The sequence below is a fragment of the Mustela putorius genome, unplaced genomic scaffold, assembly GCF_011764305.1.
Source record: "Mustela putorius furo isolate JIRA1106 unplaced genomic scaffold, ASM1176430v1.1 tig00000421_pilon_pilon_pilon, whole genome shotgun sequence".
NCBI classification, from domain to species: Eukaryota; Metazoa; Chordata; class Mammalia; order Carnivora; family Mustelidae; genus Mustela; species Mustela putorius.
In genome coordinates, this window is record NW_025421375.1 from 3,098,288 (window position 1) to 3,122,703 (window position 24,416).

The 24,416-nt window shown below is 43.0% G+C and overlaps 1 protein-coding gene across 1 annotated transcript in view; it reads right to left on the bottom strand.

The window, feature by feature from the left end:
• FREM1 (FRAS1 related extracellular matrix 1) overlaps window positions 1–21,111 on the bottom strand; it is a 181,547-nt gene extending 160,436 nt beyond the window's left edge. The window contains 1 exon segment of the mRNA XM_045079647.1: window positions 20,651–21,111. The gene's annotated coding sequence lies outside the window, so the exon portion shown is untranslated.
• Between the last annotated feature and the right edge of the window lie 3,305 nt (window positions 21,112–24,416).

Sequence of the window (24,416 nt, forward strand, 5' to 3'; positions counted from 1 at the left end):
GCAATCTGAATCACAGAATATATGGTTTAGGAGAGACATTAGAAATCAAGGAGTCCACATCCTTCATTATTTTTTCATCAATGTAGTCATCTTTTTTGAAAAAAACCCCCATTTATGTGTATTAAAAAATATATTCTCATTAACTAACAGATAAAAACAAAGAAACACACAAAAAAGGAATAAATATCCTTTCCCAACACCCAAAGAAAACATCCTTAGGTTTTTCAAATGTATGTGTATGTATATACAATTTTTAAACTTAATTAAAATCATACTATAAAAAGAGCATGGATGATCTTTTCCTATTAATGCAACATTCTAGTTTAAGCATTTTCCATATCATTAAACATTCCTTGTGATCTTACTTTTCAGTTATGCCCTCTATCCAACACATGGATATACTATGATTTCCACCTTCATGTCTTGTTATGCTGAAGTACTTACCATGCCAGTAGATCGTGATGAAAACTCCTTAATTACACATTAGTTTATTTGTCTAGTTCTTTCCTTTTGATAGTTTTCTAGCAGTGGAATTATAAGATCAAAGGGTATGAATTTATTTTGCGGATCCTGATACACGCGCTTTCTAGAGAGATGGTGCTAATTTGACACCATTTTCAGTCTAGCTCACATTCCATATCACCTCTTAAATTTTCCTCACTTCCAAAGTGAAATGTTGTATCCTACCCCTATTTTAACTTGCATTCCTTTGTTTACTTGCGATATAGCTTTTTATTTATGTTATGTGTATTTTCTCTTTTAGAAAGCCTTTCATTTTACAGAAGAAAGAAAGTCCCATGGCAATTAGTGACTTTACTAATGTTGAAAGAAATTTCCAGGCACAAGACGGAGCCACTCCTGCCCAGGATACCACAATCACAGACCGAAACTTAGATAATTTTCGTGTCCCTGTCAATGCTCTGCTTGACCAGAAACGCCGTCTCTTCAATTAGCCAATCCCGAAGGCCAAGCCAACTCTACGCCTTTTCACCCTCAACAAGGTTGACCATGTGGCCACAACCAGTCAGATATTCTCTAGCTGCTTCTTCCTTGCTTTTTATCCTTTTTTTTTTTAAAAGATTTTATTTATTTATTTGACAGACAGAGATCACAAGTAGGCGGAGAGGCAGGCAGAGAGAGAGGGGGAAGCAGGCTCCCCGCTGAGCAGAGAGCCCGATGTGGGGCTCTATCCCAGGACCCTGAGATCATGACCTGAGCCGAAGGCAGAGGCTTAACACACTGAGCCACCTAGGCGCCCCTTGTTTTTTATTCTTTATCCTATAAAATTTCTGGCCTTCTACCCCATTTTGCAGTTTCCTGAGACTGTCTACCTCATGAAGTGTTAAGTAAAGTTTGTTTGCATCACCCAAATTATCTCCTTTAATCAGTGTCTCCACACCAAGATTACACAGGTGTCTGGAGACAAAGCCTGGTTTGGAAACTTCGTCCTCCTGACATCCAGACCATGGCAATGTCCGCCATCCCTGAAGCTCACTCAAATCACAAATGCTTGGTCCAGAGACTATTGTTTCAGTACTTTCTTCCCCCAATTCAGCAAGTCCTGACAGACTCCCAGAACTATGGAGAGAAAGCCTTTCCTCGGGCTATGCTGTCAAGACCCAAGTTGCAAACATGGATCTTTGACCACCACACAAACTCATTAGAAGGTTTCCATTCTAGGATTTTTCAGTAGTTCAGTGTTTATCCCACTGATCAAGGTCACATTTTGCGAACTATGTTTCTTAAAATACACATTTTGGGGATGTTATAAGCTTTCACACACACAAAAGTCTTCTATATCCAAATATATCTAAAACACAGAAAGCTAAAAGGTTTTTGTTTTTGTTTTTAAGATTCGCAATGCAATATGAGCATATCAGAGGCTCTAAGAAGCCCTGAGGAAAGAAAAACTTTCACATGGAAGTTTGCAAACTTACAGAAAACACTCTCCGTCCCAATACAAAATCCAGGTTCTTTGATAAATCACTCAAGAAACACTTGGTTAGAGAGTTAAAAATGACTGAAATACAGAATGGCCACAAATTTCTGGCCATCCCTGATAAATCCATATTTAATGAATCTACATCAGAAATCCAAATTCCAGGCCACTCTTTGGAAACCAGACATCTGGCCTTTCTCTACAAAGACCTTCCACTAAAACTACCTTCAAAGGTAGAGAAAATGGATGGCAGGGTGAAAAAGATTTTGTCCCCTTGATTTACAGTTGTTTTTAATGACTTTTGAAGTTTCTTAAACCATCAAAGGCATTTCCTTGAAGATTAGGAAGTGACCATAATTTACATTCACTTTGCTTTTAGCCAGAGGGTTGTATCAAACAAATTTTCACAACAGCTTGTTTTAATTGAATAACTTAAACAGAATGAAAAACATTCTCATTCACAATGGTCGACTCTACCTGGGACTGAACCATGTGTACACACCCAGACTTAAACTCAGGACCTTCCCAAACACAGTCACACTATTAAAATTGGCTTTTCTCTTCTTGAGTGAATTCTGTATCTTTTAAATTCACCAAACACCAAGTTGTCCAGAAGTGAGATTCTGTTGAAAGTCACATGAGGTCATGTTCAGAAGTTCATCATCTGGGAACAATTCCCTTTCTACATTAGATCCTGGTTCTCTGTTTGAAGAGGACAAATTCACTAGTTCACTTAAGATACAAGCAATTACAGAATACCCATTTTGTGACAAGGGCTCTAATAAGTGCTAGACAAAAGAAAAAAAAAAGACAAAAAAATTCTTGCTCATACAGCACATTTATATTGTAATGGAGAAGGAATACATATAAACTCTGAATTCAAAAAGAGTGGTAAGTGTTCTAATGGTGGAATGCATTGCCTGCTACAGGAATAAATAGGAGGGCAGCATTGACTCATACTGGGCATAGGGGAGAGCACTTTCCTACAAGGGGAGAGAGCTAAATTAGGACAAATAGGATTTATTTAGAAAGGTGAAAGGGAGTTGGAATGGCTAAAATTAACCAGTTAGGATGACAGGTGTTGGCGAGAATACAAAGAAAAGGGAACCCTCCTACATTGTTGGTAGGAATGCAAGCTGGTGCAGCCACTCTGGAAAACAGTATGGAGGCTCCTCAAAAAGTTGAAAATAGAGCTACCCTATGACCCAGCAATTGCAATACTGGGTATTTACCCAAAGATATAAATGTAGGGATCCCAATGGGCACGTGCACCCGAATGTTTACAGCACAATGTCCACAATAGCCAAACTATGGAAAGAACCTAGATATCCATCAACAGATGAATGGATAAAGATGTGGTATATATACAATGGAATACTATGCAGCCTTCAAAAACTTGCCACCTGCAACGATCTGGATGGAATTAGAAGGTATTATGCTAGGTGAAGTAAGTCAATTGGAGAAAGAAAATTACCATATGATCTCACTGATATGAGGAATCTGAGAAACAAGACAGAGGATCATAGGGGAAGGAAGGGAAAAATGAAACAAGATGAAACCAGAGAGGGAGACAAACCATAAGAGACTCTTAATCATAGGAAACAAACTGAAGGTTGCTGGAGAGAAGGAAGTGGAAGGGATGGGGTGACTGGGTGATGAACATTAAGGAGGGCATGTTATGCAATGAGCCCTGGGTCTTATAGACAACTGATGAATCACTGAACTCTACCTCTGGAACTAATAATACACAATATGTAAATTAACTAAATTTAAATAAAAAAGAAGCTTGTAACTATTCCTAGAAGAAAGCAGGCCATACATTAACAATAATTATCTTCGCATGCTAGAATTTTGGATAGTTTTTATTTTCTTCTTTATAATTTTTTTTAATTTTCCACAATGAATTTATACTATTATAAAAATTGGGAAAATGTTATTTTTTAAAAACTTCAGATGTACTATCAGTTTATTTAGTCTCTTCCTTATTGTTAGACATTTGGGTTTTCCAGTATGGGGCAATGAATATCTTTGTTCATAAAGTATTTTCCAAATTCATACTTATTTCTTTAAAAAAAAAAAAAAAGGATTTCCATATTGGCAGATCTTTTAACAGGACTATTTGTGATGGTTGGCCTCTTTTCTTCACCAGACATCTGTGAGTTTGGATTTTATCATTAGCTATGGTATGCAAGTAAGATGGTCAAGGTTATTGTAGTATAGCTCAAGGAGCAATGCTGGGTAGTTGTTTTGTTTTGTTTTAAGATTTATTTATTTAGAGAGAGAGAGGGTGCAGTGCGATGGGGTTGGGGGAGATAGAGAGAGAATCTCAAACAGACTCCCCACTGAGTGTGGGACCCAACATGGGGCTCAATCCCACAACTCTGAGATCACAACCTAAACAGAAATCAAGAGTCAGACCCTCAACTGACTACACCACTCAGGCACCACCCTGGGTAGTTTTCTGAATGTTGAGCAGTCCTTTCCACCATGAAGTACTCCATTTCGAACAGTACAAGTTAAGGGTAAATTGCTGAGTTTGAGGAGCTCCTTAGAGCATTGTGCGCATATGCTATCGTAACAATACCATTTTTTACTGTGAAGTACTTGATTATTGATCTGTCCCACAGACCTCCATTTCTCAAAGGCAGGGGGTTTTACCTTAGTGGACTGTTAGGAGTCACCTGCCTCTCCACTCATTTACACAGAGACTGTGCTTCTGATGTAACATCTACTCATTGATCCTCTGACTCTGCCATATTCTTTCTCTTCATCTACAAACACGCCCCTTTAACCTTTCTTTCTCCTTCCTTCCTTCCTTCCTTCCACTATTGTGTATTATTTGTTTCAGGGGTACAGGCCTATGATTCATCAGTCTTACACAATTCATAGCACTCACCACAGCACCTCCCTAATGTCCATCACCCAGACACCCCATCCCTTCCACCCCCTCCTTCCCTCCAACAACCCTTAGTTTGTTTCCTATGATTAAGAGTCTCTTATGGTTTGTGTCCCTCTCTGATCTCATCTTGTTTTATTTTTTCCTTCTTTGTTTTATGCACCTCCGTTTTGTTTTTTTTTAATTTTTTTTATTTTTTTAGATTTTATTTATTTATTTGACAGACAGAGATCGCAAGTGGGCAGAGAGGCAGACAGAGAGAGAGGAGGAAGCAGGCTCCCCACAGAGCAGAGAGCCCGACGTGGGGCTCAATCCCAGGACCCTGGTATCATGACCTGAGCCAAAGGCAGAGGCTTTAACCGACTGAGCCACCCAGGCACCCCCGTTTTGTTTCTTAAAGTCCACATATGAGTGAGGTCATACAATAATTGTCTTTCTCTGCTTGACTTATTTCTCTCAGCACAATACCCTCTAATTCTAGTCATGTCATTGCAAATGGGAAGATTTCATTTTTTTTTTGTTTTGTTTTAAAGATTTTATTTATTTATCAGAGAGAGAGGGAGAGAGAGCAAGCACAGGCAGACAGAATGGCAGGCAGAGGCAGAGGGAGAAGCAGGCTCCCTGCTGAGCAAGGAGCCCGATGTGGGACTCGATCCCAGGATGCTGGGATCATGACCTGAGCCGAAGGCAGCTGCTTAACCAACTGAGCCACCCAGGCGTCCTGACAAGATTTCATTTTTATGGCTGCATAGTATTCTATTGGATAGAATACATATGTATACATATGTATATATGTGTGTGTGTGTGTGTGTGTGTATACACACCACATCGTTATCCATTCGTCTATTGACGGACATCTAGGCTCTTTCCACAGTTTGGCTATTGTGGACATTGCTGCTATAAACACTGTGGTCCAGGTGTCCCTTCAGATCACTACATCTATATCTTTGGGGTAAATACCCAGGAGCGTGATTGTTGGGTCATAGGATAGCTCTATTTTTAACTTTTTGAGGAAACTTCTTGAGAGTATTTTTCCAGAGTGGCTGCACCAGCCTGCATTCCCAGCAACGGTGTAAGAGGGTTCCCTTTCTCTGCAGCCTTGCCAATATCTGTCACTTCCTGACTTATTAATTCTAACCATTCTAACTAGTGTGAGATGGTATCTTACTGCAGTTTTGATTTGCATTGGAAATGCTTTTGATGACTTAAGAAACCAAGTGATAATGATAAAAAAAAATGTAATGTTGTTTGAGACTAAGTCACAGTACATCAAAAGTCACAGAATTCTAGGGTTGGAAGGAGCTTCTCCTCCAAATTTTACTTAAACCAACGTTCTTGGGTGTTATGTACTTACTTTACATCTGGTCCTATTTCACAACCACCTATGGAGCAGATTCTATTCTAAGGATTCTGGTTCTAAGGTAAGTAATTTGTCCAAGGCATATGCTAATAAACAACTGAGCTGACATTCCAACCCCAGCGGACAGGTTCCAAAGCCCCCGTTCCTGAAGCCCATACTCTGCACACTCCAGCACACACACAGAAGTCAAGGTGAGGAAGCAACCGCCCTAAGGGGCAAAGTGATTTGCCAAGGATTAAAGAACTGATTTGCCTGCTGTCTTATTCACTAATGCAGGCAGAGAATGGACAGCACACCACAATATCAAATCCTGGGATAAAGTAAAAAAAAAAACTGCAAGTCCTATACACAGAGATGCAGACACTGGTGTGAGAGTACTTTTCCTGGAAGCCAGCCTTCCAGCACATGGGCAAAGCCCTCAATCAGGGCAAGATCTGCCAAGTGAACATCTCTTGCCTTCGCCTCACTGCCTATACCTGCCCTTCAGGGAGATGGGGGTCAAGACAAGGAAACAAACACTGAATCCTTAAAAAAATGACAATTCTTAACACCAACAAATAATTAAATTTAACAGAACTCTAATGAGAGTGTTTCCTTTCTTCTCTGCTGAGGATCTTAGCACAATTCTAACTAGGTTTAGCCATGACCTGTACATCACTTTATTTTACAAACAGTTGTTTTACGAATGTTTGTTTATTAGAAATAATTTTGCAAATATAGTACAGGAGAAGGAAGAGGAGGGAGGAGGTGGGGAGGGCTTAATGCTCTGCTCTAGGATTACTGCTGAAGTGAAAGGAAATGCCACAGTAATAAGAACAGAGGCTGGATTTAAATCAGATTTCTCCCAGTTCCACTATTTCCTTGAACAAGGTCCTTATTTTTTCTTGGCCTCTGTTTCCTCACCTATACAAAAAGCGACACCTTTCAGGGCCATTAAAATAGTTAAACGTGATAATGTACGTAAATGTGTTGTTGCTCGGAGTCCCCAGCGCGCAGGGGCACACGCACCCACGGAGACAGCAAGCAAGGCTCCGGGTAACTCCGTCCCCTTTCTGGCCCAGGCCAATCAGAGTGTTTTCTAAAACTTAGTGACAAATTTACCACTGTAATGGATACTTGTCATTAAACATTCATCAAAACCCGGAGAATGTACATCACTAGTGAATCCTAATGAAACTACGGACTTTAGATAATCATCACTGGCTTATCCCCTGTAGTACCTGATACTCATACAAGGTGTTAGTAACCGGGGAAAGTGGGCAGATGGGGTGTATGTGAGAACGCTGTTCAATTCTTCCATAAACCGAAATCTGCTCAGAAACTGAAGTATATCAAGTTAAAAAAAAAAAAAATCATTAGTTGAGCCATCCTTTGACATGTTCTGGGATTTAGGTTGAACTGACACTCCAGTAACACCCAACAGAGCTAGAAAATTTTCTATAGAGCGGTGCAGGGATACTGGCAACAAAAAAGAAGCCAGGCAAGCCACAGGGACTTCCTGGTGTTCAGAACCGAGCACGAGCACGATTGTGTCCACGCTGTAGAGCTCTGCCCTTCCTCACGATCTGCAGACATCCAGCTACTCAGGCACCAGCAGGCCTTGCTGGCCACAGGACTCTCCCACACTGAGGGCTCCCCCAGGTGAACCCAGCGGCCACCATTAGGTCTCCTGCAGATGCATGAGTCCCCGACCCCTCTGTGCTCCGCTGAGCTTAATTGCATTAAGAAGAGTGGAAACATAATCTGCTTACTTTGGCAGAATTGGGGGTGGGCTGCAGTGAGTGGGAGAATGCTCTCAGGCAATGAGATTAAAAATGGTTCAGTCCTAGCTCAAAAACAAAATCTCAGGCTGCAAATTAAAAGTATCTGAATGTCTGATGAGATGACTTATTTGTTGAATACATGTGTGCACAAGAATATGGCAACGTATAAGAGTGGCTTACCACGACAATTATAAGCACAACCAAGTCAGAGAAGTGTTTTAAAAGAGAGAGTGGGCACCTGTGTGGCTCGGTCAATTAAGCAGCCAACTCTTGGTTTCTGCTCAGGGCATGATCTCAGGTTCTTGAGATCGGACCAGGCAATCAGCTCCACAGTCAGCCCGGAGTTCCTTTCTCTCCTTCTCTCTCTCCCTCTGCCCCTCCCCACTGTGGGCGCACACTTGCGCGTGCTCTCTCTCTCTCTCTCTCAAAGAAAGAAATAAAATCTTTAAAAAGAGAGACAAATAGGGTGCACATAAGTGGTCTTGGTGTAAACATTTTCTTAAGTCTCCAAAACACAAATAGACTATTTTTTAAAAGTGGGTTTGCAAATCAATAATAAAATCTTTAAAAAGAGAGACAAATAGGGTGCACATAAGTGGTCTTGGTGTAAACATTTTCTTAAGTCTCCAAAACACAAATAGACTATTTTTTACAAGTGGGTTTGCAAATCATTCCTCTAGAAGTGAGAACGTATTAGCCATAGGCATAGCGTCCGGACTAGCAGTGGAAGGCAGTTCACACTGTGATGTCACTGAGCATGACATAAACTCAACATGACGGAAAGTATTTCTGGGGAAGCCAGCTAACATACCTATCCTTCAGAGTATAGGCCAAAGGAGGTGAGACTCCGTTATTGGGTTTTTCTCAGTTCAATACATCAAATTCCAGGGGCACTGTTCATTTTATAACCGTGCTCAGGGTGGGGGTGGGGGGGGTGGTGGTGCTTGGGGTGCTGCTTTCACATACCAAATAGTAAACAGGGCCCGCAGAGTTCCTGCAGTGTGATGGTTGACCCCAATATCTCCTGAGGCCTGAGGGAAAGCAGTGGTTACAAACGAGATGTTGCTCTCATGGCTTCAGCCCCACTTGACTGCTGGAAGTAATTAAACAGCCTTCATGTGGGCTGAAGACGGTTTTTGTCATTGACAACATTCTAGAAACACTATAAGGTCAAAGTGTTGCCCTAATGTCACTCCTAAGCCAGCAGGGGCCCACCTCTGGCTTCATTTCAAGACAACTCCTGAATCATCTCTAATTTTTTCAGATGTAATTTGCCTGCGTGGGGTCCAGCCATCTGAAATCAGAAGTTCTTTGGTGATTCTCATGAGCCACCAGGTTTGAGAATCACTGCTGTGAACAACAGCACTTTCTTTTCTTCACCTCGGAGTAGAGGTGGTAAAGGGGGCTTTAGTGCCCAAAGACAGAAGGTAGGTTTTTTGGCATATCTGAAAACCATCAGAGTGGAGTGAAGTGGTGGGTCTAGGGCTGGGGTCCCACCCAGAAGACCAGCACCAGGAAGAGGCTAAAAGCAAGATCCAGTTTGGGGAGCAATGGGGAAAAGGAGAGGGAGACAGGATGGCCCCAGACAGAGAGGAAATGAGGGAAACTGTCCAGACAGCCTAGCTGGGAGGCCATTCCTAGGAAGCTAGTCACATGCGTGACAAGTACAGGCATGAGGCAGCGGTTTCCCAAAGTAGCAAACTCGTTAGAAAGGAAACAGTCTAAAATAAAAGACATTAACATCAAGTTTAGCCAGCAAAATTTTGGGCAAGGACTACTTTCTATTGCATTCCAACTTTTCCCTCGCTGTGAATCTTTAAAGACATAGTTAAATATGTGTATTGCAACAGCAAACTTTATTACCCACAAGGCTAATATCTCTCCATGCTTCCCCCCCATATTATGATAGTTCGTGTTATGATAGAAATAATCATTTGGGTTTAGGCAGGAAGTCGGAGGTCTCCCTGAGATCATCACTTGTGGTCACTATTGATCAGAGTAAAAGGGGAGTTGAGGCTCTCTCCTTAATCATCTGCTGCAAAATATAAACACTCAGACCTTCTGGTCTATAAATTAAAAATCCCTCATGTGACTCCAAAGTCTAATTCCTCCCATCCAAGTGCTAACTAGGCCCAACCCCGCTTAGCTTCCGAGATCAGATGAGATCAGGTGTGTTCAGGGTGGTATGGCCGTAGACCAAAGTCTAATACCTTTTTGTGTTCCTAGTGTGCCAGTTTCTTCGCTTCAGTTCTTCAATGAAACAGGAGCCACCATCTCATGCCTCTTCTAACATTTGCTACCAAGTTCATGAACCTCGATCCTATCCGCGGGAGCCCATCTCACTACCTACAGCCTTCTGCTTAGGATTCACAATTTGGCTTTTTCTGCTCAATTCAAATTTTTGCTCAAATTTTGCCTCTAGCCTTCTGCTTAGGATTCACAATTTGAGTTTTTTCTGCTCAATTAAAAAAAAAAAAAAAGATCGATCCTTTGAAGGAAATAAAACTGTTTTTTATTCTTTTTATATTAATAGAAAGGTAATAACTCCACTACGTTTATATCATGTTCTCTACCTCACACATCTCTTCATAGACAGACATCAATTAAGCCTTTGAACGAAGGATAAGCACTCTAAGCCATTCACTTTCTGAACACTTCAGAGGTTCAAAAGAACCTCAACCTACAAAATAAATGTTACTTAAACCTTCTCAGACTTCCTTTCATCATCTGTGGAGTGAGGATCTGTAACACTAATTTCACAAGGTTGTTGTAAAGATTGCGTTTGTTGTTGTTCTTAATTAACAAATTCAAATGCTCTCACTTCCTGGGCATCTGTGCTCCTTACCAAGTCATCCCCTTGAAGTCTTCAGTCTCGGTCTTAAGATGTCTGAAAAATCTCGGTCTTAGATTTTGAAGTTCTGATGTCAGATCTCTCTGGCCATAGAGCTAATGATTCAGAGGCGATACCTCCAAGCCCTGGGCTGTCCATGATAGCAAGCCTGCTGTGCAACACCACAGATCATCCCTGACTATGTCTCTTTTATCTCAAGTGGTTGTCATCATTTGCCATATATATATATATATATATATATACACGGAGAGAGAGAAAGCGCTAGATTTTTTTTTTTTTTAAAGAGAGCAGGAGAGGGTGGAGGGGCAGAGAGAGAAAGAGAAGCCTAAAGCAGGCCTCACACTCAGCGCAACACCCAATGCAGGGCTCAATCTCACAACACTGAGATCACAATCTGAGCCAAAATTAAGAGTCAGACACTTAACTGACTGAGCCATAGAGGCATCCCATCATTTGCCATTCTTAATGCAGACAAACACTTCAGTGGGGGAAGGGATGTACGAAGACTTGAGCTTTCCTACCACTGAATCTCATAGCCTGTGATTTCCACACACTACAAGGAGTTTCATGCCAGCGCAACTTACAAAGTTACAGACCAGGAAATGTCAGGCGCCCGGGTGGCTCCGTTGGTTGAGCGACTGCCTTCGGCTCAGGTCATGATCCTGGAGTCCCGGGGATCAAGTCCTGCATCGGGCTCCCTGCTCAGCAAGGGGTTTGTTTCTCCCTCTGATCTTCCCCCCTCTCATGCTCCCTCTTTCTCTTTCTCTCTCTCTCAAATAAATAAATAAAATCTTAAAAAAAAAAAAAAAAAAAAGGAAATGTCTCTGTATTGGGGGTAAAATAAAGGCCACTGGTTTCCAATAAAGCAATCCAGCAACAACCAACATAGGAGGCTTCACAGCATCTGCAAGGCAAACGAGGACACGGCACATGGTTCCCTCCTCACCTGAACGGTTAAACTGGCGTTGTGCGGGCTTCTTAGCCAAATAAGAAAAGCAGAATGGGTTTCACCTAGAATTTTTAGAAGTTCAAAGCTAGTCCTGCCCAAGAAGGTTTCCTCATCTCCCCACCCTGAAGTCAAGCTCAAAATCCAGAGTGTATTACAAATGGATTTCTAAACGTGAATTTATAGGTCCACGCGTTTTATTCGATTTCCTTCTGCTGCAGTTTTGTCCTCAGCATTTAGAAGATCAGTTAAGTAACAACAAGCAGAGGCTTGATATGGTGGCCTGGTCTTTATGGATTGAATTTTATTCTCCCTAAATACATAGATCGAAGTCTTAACCCCCAGTACCTCAGAATGTGACTATATTTAGAGACAGAGTCTTTAAAGAGGTAATTAAATTAAAATAAGGTCCTTAGGGTAGCCCTTGATCCAATATCATTCATGTCCTTCTAAAAAGAAAAAATTAGGACACAGGTGGGTAACTGAGGAAACACCATGTAAAGACACAGGGAGAAGAAATCAGTTCCACAAGCCAAGGAGAGAGGCCTCATGAGGAAACAGCCCTATTAAAACCTTGATCTTGGACTCCTAGACTCGAGAATTGTGAAAAAATAAATTTGTACTGTTTAAACCACCAAGTCTATAGTTCATCGTTATGGCAGCCATAGCAAATTCATACATATGGTACACAGGGATGAAGAGTGTGAAAGTCTTGGGTAGCTACGTAATAGAGTCCAATGGCCACTCAACTCCTGCTCCTTTTCTATACTGAAAAGTTACCCCCAGTGACCTCTTAATCACCAATCAATACCTCCAGCAGTGGCTATTTTTAATTGTTACAGAATTCTAAGGGCTTAAGGCACCAACTGTTCTCCAGTACTGGAGCAAAGTTGTTTTAAAATGCTATAGCGCTTCACGCCAACCTACTGTGTGAAAGCAGTGGATCTTCGTGGAGGCCGCAGTCAGGGAGGAGATCAAAGTTACCGAGCTGTGGCAGATGGGGAGGAGGAGCCTGATTTTTTTTTTTTCTTAGAGATTTTATTTAGAGAGAGAGAGAACATGATCAGTTAAAGGGGCAGAGGAAAGAGGGAGAAGCAGACTTCCTGTGGAGCAGGGAGCCTGATGCAGGGCTCGACCCCAGGACCTCAGGACCATGACCTGAGTCAAAGGCAGAGCCTGAACCGATGGAGTCACCCAGGTGTCCTAGAGTCTGATTTTCTTAAGATGAGGCAATTATTGAAAGAAAAGGTGAAGGAAGTAAGGAGAGTGACAGGAGAGGAAAGGAAGAGAAAATGCCCTTGCATCTGGAATTTGCAAAGAGCCGTGGGCTGGACCGCAACAGGATGGGTTCACCAGTGCACAACCACGTCCTGCACATTACACAGCAATGACTTTGTGCTTCAAAAGGTTATACTGTCTTTTCAGAAATTAAGCAGAGATTTATCCCGTACTTAGTAGAAATTAGTTCTTCAAGTGCCTTCCCATTCTTGTGTGCTTTTTTAAAATTTTTGTTACTTTGATAAATGGGTTTTAATGGGCATCCCAGTGGCCCTCCCCAAATCCAAGCCCAAAACAGAAAAGTGGCCACACCGGTGAGTCCTGAGGACGCAGAGACCTTAGATTTGAACGCTGGTCCTGCCGCCTGACATCATCTCGGCCAAGTGCAGTTCTCTTAGTCTCAGTTGTCTTAACAGTGAAAAGGGGCTGAAACACCAGCCTGGAGTCATGCTGTGAGAATCGGATGCACAGATACGTGTGTAGACAACTAGAACACAGTGAGAACTCGGCAAATGTTGGCTCTGACCACTGCTACTTCCACTGGTGTCACTATGACTCTTATTCCTACTACTTGTCAAACATCCTCTTTTCTCCTTTCCCACCATATGCTCCCCTTGACCAACTAGCCTACATCCTCACCACCTTGTGTTCCCGAAGAGGATCACTTGATTTTGATAGCCTCCAGTCCGATGAAACAGCTGTCCCAAAGGCTGCCAGGGACCCACCATTAGATACGTCAACTTGAACTTTTCTCCAACAATCCTTTCTGAACTTGACAGTATACAATGGTGCCCTCCACCCACTGTCTGCATAACTGCTTCTGTACCAGGTTCTATACCTCTGTATACTCCTGGTTCTCTTTTGACCTAACCACTGCCTTTTTCTCTTTCATTTGTTCTTCTTTCTCTTTCTTTCTTTCTTTTTTTTTTTTTTTTAATCTTCTCTGGGTCATGCTGCACTGCCAAAAATATGGCATTTCTTAAAATTTTCACCTCAGCTAGCTTCTCACTATGTATCCACTCTGGCTAACACTTCTAAACATATGTGTTACCAGACCATAGCCCAACCCCGTCCCGTAGCCCCCAGTGACATGGTCACAAGGACCTGCTGCATCCTCCCCATCTCTACACCCCTGTCCATGTATGCCCCTGCCTGGAATGTCTTTGCTTCCATCCTGATTAAAACCTTTAAGTATTAAGGTCTTGTGAAATGCTTCCTTCAAGATGTCCAAAGACATGATCATTCCATTTGGCAAAATTTCCTTTCTGCTGTAGCAGAAGAATCACATTTTATTTAAACCTATCATGGGGCATTTATCACATCCTACCTGATGGTGTAGGTATTTATGTGTTTTGAAGGCAGGAGGATGAACTATTACTGCATGTGATAGGCATTCAACACCCATTTGATAAATGGGTTTTAATGGGCAGGCCAGTGGCCCTTCCCAAATCCAAGCCCAAAACAGAAAAGCAGCCACACCGATGTAGCTCTGAGGATGGTGGTAAATGAAATCAGCAAATACAGTCAAACTATGCTTTCATACACTGATGTCACTGAACTCTTTTCATTTAGACTTGAACATATCTGTGAGTCTGGGCTATAGAGATGTTGTGTCTAGTTTCCTCTCTAAAAACAAAATAAAAAGAGATTAGGGGCACCCTTTCTCTTAAGAGAAACATCTTCAGGGGTGCCCATAGCTCCATGTTTGGCTTCCTCTAGTTAAATAATTTCCCAAAATCCTCTGCAAAGTTACAGAAGACAAGCTCAACCAATTCACAAACAACACAAATCCAAAAAAGTCAACTGTTATCAGTGAGGACACAATCAAGATCCACGCTCTCAACAACTGGAGGCTAGAATAATAGACTGAAGCCAGTAAGTTCACTTTCCACAGCACAAATGTAAAACTGCTTTCCCAAAAACGGATTGCATGTGAACGGGAAAGTGCAGACCTGCTTGGACAGTAATTTATGAAAGAAATAGTCTGTCTTCGAATGATTCGAAAGAAGAGAGACTTTACTCTCTGGGTTCAGGGTGCAAATAGATAGATAAATCATTTTTAAAGATTTATTTGAGAGACAGAGAGAGAGAGAGAGAGCATGAGCAGGAGGGGCCGGGGAAGAGAGAGAGAATCTCTGCTGAACACAGATCTCATGACCCTGAGATCACGACCCAAGCCGCAACCAGGAGTCAGAACTTCTACCCACTGTACCACCCAGGTTCCCTGCACCCTACTTTCAGACAGAACTCTCCTTCCGAGTTGTCCAATAGTGGCAAGGGCTTCGATAAAGACAGAGGAAGGGATTCTCGTCCCAGAGAGGGAGTGTGGATTCGGTGCTTTCTGGGGTCCCCTTTAACTGTGAGACAGAATTTCCCTGCATGATTGTCGTCTACCTCTCCCCAGCCTCTTCTCACAGAACTCTCCTCCATCTCCTGGCAAGCTAGTCACACAGTTCTTCCCTTCTTAAACTCACTGCACTGTCCACTCCGAGTCTTAATATGCTTTATCCGTGCTGTTCCATCTGCCGTGAATGCCCTTCCCCAACTTCTACGAAACTCCCACTTGCCTGGCTAACTTCTGTCCCTCCTTCAGGTCTCGGTCTCTCTCCCACACCAGTTCTATCTGCTTGCATAGAATCCTGGGATACCCTCCCCGCATGTGGCATTTCATTGTTTCTTTGCAGTCATTTGATTAAAAGTCAACTTTGGGGGGCACTTGGGTGATTTAGTGGGTTAAAGCTTCTGCCTTCCGCTCAGGTCATGATCTCAGGGTCCTGGGTTCAAGGCCTGCATCAGGCTCTCTGCTCAGCAGGGAAGCTGCTTCCGCCTCTCTCTCTGCCTGCCTCTCTGCCCACTTGCGATATCTACCTGTCAAATAAATAAATAAAATCTTTAAAAAAAAAAAAAAAGTCAACCTTTTTACCCTAGTCTGTAAGCTTCTCAAAGATAACAACCATGATTGTTCTGTTCACTCAAGTCCCTCCTCTCCTGGTCATCTTCTCTGGCCCAGAGAAACTTAGTAAATATTAGCTGAGTGACTGGCTTATCACAGTGCAAACACCGGAGCTATAAGAAAACACTGTTGGAAGAGAAATACCGAGGCTGGGGGCATGGGGGAGTGCGGGGTGAGCAGCGCATGTCTGAATGGCTATGTTTTGTCGTTTTCTCTTTGGTGAATAGCTCACAAACTGCCCAAGGTACAATCCCCAAGTTTCAAATTCTTAAACATTTGCCCCAGAAGTGGGACCCCTGGCCACAATGGAGCAAAATCCTCCCTGCCAAAAACCTAAAATAATGTCTTTATATATGAAATGGCTATAAAAGTTTTCCATTCTGGAGGGTCAGAAGAACTGAGGGCAGACTGATTTTCACACTGCCCTTGCTTTCTCTGTACTAATCCCTCAGATGGTCCCGGAGCTCATGGGTCTGTTCCAGCTGGGAGAAGGAATCAAGTGGGACCAAAGCCAGGGAAGTGGTGGGATAACATCTATTCTTCCCTGTCCATGAAATCTAGAAGAAAGCTTGATTTCTCATTTCTGTTTTCACCTATGGACCGAGCAGCTTGCCACAGGCATGGTTCTTTCCAGCCTTCACACCTGTGTTAGTAGAAATACTCATTGATCCTTGTCATTCATCATGGATCATGCTAGGTGCTTTCCAAATGTCCTTTAGCCCCATGAACATCCGGTAAGTGTCCGTACCCTCACTTGACGCAGAGGAAACTAAGTAACTGGGCCAGCATTACCGAAACAAAGAATATTGTAGCCAAGGACTGGAACCCAGCTGAAATTTATTCAAAGATCTTTTTTTTTTTCCCTATTACACCACTTCAATTTAATATTTGAGCTCTCCTATTAATACTTCCTTTTGGTTTCAAAACAATCACTAATGCTTATTGGATGAAACCAAATTAGCCCACCACGATATAACAAAGAGGAAGATTTGCATAAAACAGCATTAGTGCACTGCTATTGTGTGTTGTTGTGTTGGCCTTTCCCAGGAGGGGAATCGCTTTAATGGGAAAAACAAATCTGGGCTACAAAAGGGATTGGACAGGAAACACCCAGCAACTTTGAAACATGTGGATGAATTCTCATCTGGGAATGTCAGTCCTTTCTGAAATTCTCCTAACTTCACAGTGGTTTTGGCTGATCATTGACAAAATGAAGAATTTGTGTGCTAATAGGAAATGGAGATCCTGGGATGAAAATGGCATGGCGTTGAGGGCGACTTCACAAGATATGAAGTCATTTTTTGTGGTAAGAATTTAGGGAGCATTTGTAAGTCCTGAGCAGCTGATAACGCTTGACAGAAGGCAGAGGTAGGATCCTAGGGACTTGGAAAATTACAGGAAGGACGTGGAGCTCAGTGGGTCCTGGAGTGTTATCTGTTTTGGTCTCTAGAGAAGTCAGATATGAAAGTTTCAATGATAAAATTGAGAGTGAAGAGTAACATATAATCTAAGAAGCCTTTGCAAATGCACAAAAGAAGTATTTTTGACATCGTATCAGCAACCCCATAAATAGGGAGGGATAAGAGTGAAACCAAAGACTATTTTGTTACTTCCTTTAACCCTACCAACAAGAGGCCAAGAACTTTTGGTCAAAAATATCCTAACTTTGCAGTATCCCTGTACACTGTCCTCCAGTGAGTAGTTCTTCCCACCAAACATAGTATCTGCAGGCAGCCAGAAGAGCCCAGATCACAGCTATATTTTCTTATCTTGATGGCCAAGTTTTAGAACCCTTTGAAATGCAGCAGTCCCGCAGTCACAGCAGTAAGAGAAACTGTAGTACAGACAAAATGCGGATTTCATTAGGGAATTGGTTTTTTTCTTTCCCAGACCCTCAAAGGTCTCTGCTGGAGCCTCTCACCTAGTATCACAAAAGCTATTAAATCACTTGAATGAAAGGGTCAGGGGCCAGAGCTGGCCAGCCCGGTTCAGACCACCCAGCACTCCACAGGGGGAGCAACACCAGATTCAGACAAGATAAGAAGCTGCTGTCCTAGGTAACCTGGCCCAGGGAAACAGCCTTTCCAGAGAGTTACAGGAGCCCATTGTGGGGGATGACTGTGTGCTCTGCAAAGGCAGAATTTGTCTAACTCACTTTACCGGCAGTCTTGGTCTCTGACGAGAGAAAGAAGAGTTAAAAGATATTTTTGAAAAATCGTTAAGAAAAGCAGGAAGCCAAATCTTTGGGCCTGTTTTCAAAGCAAATGCTAAAAAGCTCCTATTCCCCCTTGTCTGTGTTTAGAAGACTGAACCGTGTCCGCCAATGTCAGAGTATCATAGCTGGAAAGATACTCAAATTCACTTAAGCCAACTCTTTTGTTTTATTGATGGAGGAGGTGAAGTTTAGGGAGTATTAGCTGGCTCATCCAAGACTGGTAGCAAGTTTATTTCAAGACTTGAAACACCATGAGGACAAGGGCTCTGTCCACACTATACATGCTGATCTTTCCACAGTCCTTGGAAAGTAGCACCGGACCGGGCATGTAGCAGGCACCTGCAAACATTTGGAGTGAGGTTGGGGGGTCGGGGGGAAGGAAACTGATGACCACATCCTATTTTCTTTTTCCTATAAATATACAATGGCATAAAACGTCATTGGGGATGGGGATGGAGGCTGAGTTCTTACCTTCATATGTCAATCGAGGACCTCAGCATACTAGAGGAATCCCTTTCTCCAATCTCTGTGGGATGGCCTAATCTAAACTCAGTTTCTAGGAATTAGACTGCTCCTGAAGTGTCCCAAGAAATAATCCAGCTCAGTTCAGCCCCACTCAGCCTAGCCCATCCCCAGAAGCAGAGTATCCCTGGGAGGCTGATTAAGAATTGAGAACAGCCCTGGGTGGAAAGATTCTAAGACAAGCATTGCTTGGTCGTGTGCTAGGTCAAGTCAGACCACACATCCCATCACATGGAGGAGGGAACATGGTGTGAGAGCACCTTTGGTTCTGCCCAAGTCCCTTCCTCACTTGTGAAAATGGAAAGGCATGGATGGAAAGAAGAGCAAGGAAACAGTGATGAGGTTGGTGGGAAAGCTGGTCGAAAGCCCTGCTTTATCAGCCAAGCATGCAAAGCCATGTTGCATATAACTTTTATGCTCAACATCACCTGAAATTCAAGTTGATCATTTAGATATGAGGTTTAATATTAACCAGCCACAGGACAAGCATTTAATTGCCCAGGACAACATAGAGCTGTGCTTATCCAAAAGGGATCTCACGTGCTTCAGAATCACCCGGATAAACTCTCAGGCCCTCCCCAGGCCTAAAGTGGGAGGGTGTGGCCTAGGCACCTGCCTTTCAGCAAGCTCCCAACTGGTTCCTAGGACACCAAGTTCTGAGAATCGGCGAGAAAGAGAAAGAGCAAAGTTGTCGACATTTTCCTAGAATCATACTAAAGGCACTTTTATCAAGTATAAGCAGGGGGTGGGGAGCAATTCTTCAAGCTTTAATGAGAGCCAGGGATAGTTATTGTCAGTTTTCCGGAGCAGAAACCTGGGGAACGTTTGGATCACTAGGTCTGGGCTGCAAAGCAGCCGTGAAGAGGTTAATCTCTCCAGCAAGATTCCCAGGCCATAAACTCTAACCAGCCCCCGGAAATGCTCTTTTTAAGCTTTGTAATTCACACCAGGCAACAAGACTGAGCACAGGAGTCCAAAAAAAAAAAAAAAAAAGGCAGAAAGGAAAATTAAATGCCTTGAAAATTACTTCTGTGATCCAGATGAAAACTAAAAGAAACTCTTCACTACAGCACCAAATCTGGGTAATAAGAAAGAACTTAAACATCAGTTTAAACTGAAGTTTAAACTTCAGAACAAAATGATTTCTTTGCCTCTCCAACACTCCCTCTCATCCCCATAAAAATAGAAACCATGCTTTTAAAAAATATATATCTCCAAATAGAATTAAACCAAAGTCAGGTATCCAAAACTCCATCTCGGGCAAACTTCCCCCTCTCTGAATGCCGTGAGGATAGCACCCGTTGTGTCAGTTTTTTTCATTTCCCTTTGCCATTTCATGTAGCTAAGAAACCTTCTGATCCAGGGTGGCGGCGCGGGTGGGTTACAAAATTTAAAATGGTGATTTCACTGGTGAGTGCCGTGGGGACGGGTCCAGAAACCTTATAATCTGTGGTCCATACTAAAGAGACTCCCGTGGTGGGCATATGGGTTTTTAACAGGGCAAACTGGCACCTTCCTGAGTTGACATGAGAACTAAACTTTGGCAAGCGGACTCTGCGCACTTCTTGCGAGGAGACGGGAAGCGAACGCTACCACGCAAACCACCTCTGGAGCTTTCTGCTAACAGAACATTCGGAAGATGAGAGGAAGGACGTAAAGCAGATACTTACAGGTAGTGGTTTTCCTTTCCAAGCTAAAAAGCTAGAAACCCGGGGCCCAGGGCAGGCGGGAAGGCGGGGGCGAGTCACTGACCCAGTCATCTCGGGTTTAAAGGGCTGGGAGAGGAAGGGGGAAGGAACTAGATCCCAGGAAAGGAAAAGAGCTGAAATTCCAGTCTTTCAGGTCAGCGGAGTGTTCGCTTTCTTTGTACCAGAAATCCCTTCACCCACCCCGCAGGGCAAGGCGGACCCGAAGTTGCCGTACTCACTCCGCGGTCCTTGCTGGTGCTTTCCGAGGCGGCGGCGGCGGCGGCGGCGGCTGCGGAAACTTCCCGACGGCCAAGCCTCAGGACTCCCCCTGCGGAGGGCATGATAAAGGGTGCGTGCGGAGCTGGCGGGAGCCCGACCTCCCTGGCGCAGAGCCAGCGCTCCCCAGTCCCTTCTGCTGGCTGGCCCCGCAGGGACCCAACTGAGCTTTTGTTAAAAAGGTCCCCTGCTCGTCTTCCTGGCGGCTCCCCAGCCTCCCCTTGCACTAGGAGTTCTGTACTAACTGCTCTGCCACGGCTGAGCCGAAGCTGCCTCTCCCGCCCGCGGCACACGGGCACACGCGCACACGCGCTCGCACACACGCGGACACACGGACGCACACGGCATATACACAGTCGCCCAAACACACCGCGCACCGGCGCCCGCAGGCCACCCACACACGGACCCACGCTCACGGGCGTGCACACATTCACGCAGCCCCCCCCCACGCGTGTGTGCGCACACTCACACATGCCACTCACATAGCTCACACCCGTGCACTAACACCCACCCACACTCGTCCTCTTACAGACACACACCCGCCGTAAGCACACGCACAAGCTTTTTTCACGGACCTTCAAACTCTTCAAACACCCCCCCCCCCCCCACCACCAACCTCTTTTCTTCAAACACATTCCTCCCCGGAAAGGTTTTTTATTCAAATTCAGGCAAGATGCATCGGCGGGCACTCCCGAAAGGGGGAGGCAGGGGAACTGGCCCCTTTTAACTCTTGTCACAGCCTTTAAAGAAAAAGAGGAGCTTCTGTTTGTAAGTCCCTCCTTCGGGGTTCAACCTACAGGGCTTTCCACGTGTTGGACTTCTTTTTAAAAAGTCACAAACGTTCCAGTCATCTCATCTCATTGATACAGGGTGCGTGACCCCGTCGACTGAGACACATCACAGGTCAAGAAACAGCCCTGCAGAAATTCATTTCATTAAACTTGCCAGGGTTCAGTGGGCAGGTAAAAGTCTTGCTCCCTGACAACTGCGTAATGAAATGTCTTCCTGTGTTTCATCTCCATCAGAAAAAAAAAAAAGTAATAGCATGCCATCTGTCCCAGCTTTTAAATTGACCATAAATAGAGAAGTCCAAGTATTATCTCACTTTGGGGGAAATGTTTCTGTTGAGACATGTCTGGTTGTTCTAAACTTCAGCGAAAAGAACAAGGCGCTGTAAACCCAGTCTCCCCTAGATTGTGGTTCCCTGTCACAAGGTGACAAGCCATATCCCCTTCCTTGAAAACAATGAGAAGAAAGAAGGAAAGTGAAAAGAAAGGGGAAAAAATTGTATGAGGGAGGGAGGGAGGAAGGGAGGAAAGGAAGGAAGGAAAGAGAAGAACAATTATTTTATTTTACAATATGCTTTATGGATACCTTAGGAAGGAGGGGTGTATATATACACTTACTCAATGTCACCAGAACTTTAAAATCTTCAAGTATCTCTCAACTCAGGATGCCGGGGTGGCTCATTAGTTAAGCATCTGCCTTCAGCTCAAGTTATGATCCCAGTGTCCTGGGATCGAGTCCCCCGTTGGGCTCCGTGTTCAGCAGGGACCTGCTTCTCCCTCTGCCTGCTGCTCCCCCTGCTTGTGCTCTCTCTCTGACAAATGAATAAATAAAATCTTTTAAAAAACAAAAAGCTCCCCCTACTTGTGTTTCTTGAGTAAATAAAATCTTAAAAAAAAAAAAAAAGAATATCTTGTTTCACCCCATTTGCTCCAATAATAAATGGATGAAACTTCTTGAAGAAACACAAGGTTCTCCATAAGTAAACAAACTTTGTTCACTAAACCATCATTAGGAAACAAAATATAGTGACAATGTATGATTCGAGTACTAATCTCGAAAGGGCAAGAAATAAAGCCTTACTAATAACAGTTAGGAAACACAGTGTGATAGATGATTTTGCTCTCTGACTGAACTTAAAAATTTACCAGCTTGTGGATATCTTAACTGCAAAGAAATTATTGTAGATACTATTAGTTGAGACCCGAAATCCATTTGATAAAGGAATGACAATAGGCAGTGGCGTCAATATGCTTCTCACAACATCTGGGCTAAATAAAGTTTATGGATTAGTGGAGAAACAGAAATAAACGTTTTACATCACTTCTGTGGGGGGAAAAAAATACCTTCAGCATTCTAAACAAAAAATAACAAACAACTTAGACTGAGACATATTTCAGAATGTCTGCAGATGTAATTTTCTTTAATGTAATTGGTGTACATTGGCCTAATGTTTTGCTGAACATATTCTAGAATAGACAGATAGAGTCAGGCTCGCCAAAACATCTTGAAATCCAAAGTACCGGCTTATACAAAGAAGTCCCATTAAAATTACACAATTATCAACTTCTATAAAATACCCCTTGAAAAGCTGAAATGCAAAGCCAAATGTTTTAAAAGAACAAGCAAAGGAACAACCAAGAATCCCTCCCTGAAAAACATGTGCTATTGTGCAGGAACAAAATGCAATTCAAAGAAATCATTCTATTTCTAACCTCAGGGTTGGAGTGATATGAAAAACATAAAATGTTTTGGAGATTAGCATTTTCTTTTGGACTGTAATATGTATAATTTTTGCTGACCTGTTAGAGAATGCAGCAGTCTGAGAAGCACAGCCACCGTCCTCACCAACAACTCCCATGAGTGGGTTAGGAGTGTGCCTATTAAACATTGCTAAGGGCACCAGCACATTGCCCTGTGAAAATTGTTTTCCCCTGAGTCTACAAAACCTGATGACTACAGGGAGCAATGCTGCAACAAAGAGTAGAAGGGTCATACTCTAAATAGGTCAACTTAAAACAAAACAAAAAAGTAAGTAAAATAAAAGCAAAATCAAATACCCTGTACAACAGAAAAGAACAGAAACTCCAAGAATGTTGGAGGCAGAGGCTTGCTGAGCTCAGGGTCTGGAATTGACAGGGTGGATAGGGAATGAAACAACTCTCCAGCTCCCACTCCACCCCCCTCACACTTCCCCTATCATCCCCCCTCCCCCACCCCCACTGCCACAGCAAGGCAGGAAGAAGAGTGGTGTGCTCTGCTCAAAATCAGAAGAGTGTAGACAGATACCACTCTTAAACATAAGTGCAAAATCCTAACTAACATATTTACAAATCTATTTGGAAAGATACTATGACAATATGGTTTATTTCAGGATGGCAAGGATGGTTCAAAATGAATACATCTAGCAGTTTCATATTCTTTTTATTAAAGATTTTATTTATTTATTTGACAGAGAAAGAGCATGAGTAGGCAGTGCAGCAGACAGAGCGAGGGGAGAAGCAGGCTCTCTGTTGAGCAAGGAGCCTGATGCGGAGCTCAAACGCAGGACCCTGAGATCATGACCTGACCTGAGCCGAAGGCAGCCGTTTAACCAGCTGAGCCACCCAGGTGCCCCGTAGGTTTTTTGTTTTGTTTTGTTTTTTTCAGAAATCAGAAATTTTACATTTAATGGTAAAATTTTAGCAACCACTAAAGAAGGAACAGGACAAAATTGCCTGCTACATTTCCCACAATTCAACATTGGATAGGAGATCCTAGCCAATACAGTTCAAGAATAAAAAATAAGGCATGAGGATTGGAAAGGAAGAAAATAACCTTATTATTCATAAAATATAGGAGTCTATAAAATATCTTTTAAATATCTTCTCAGCGGGAAGGAACAGACTTTCCCAAACACACACTAAGTAATACACCTGTTAACAAAGGGATCCTCCCGGTACT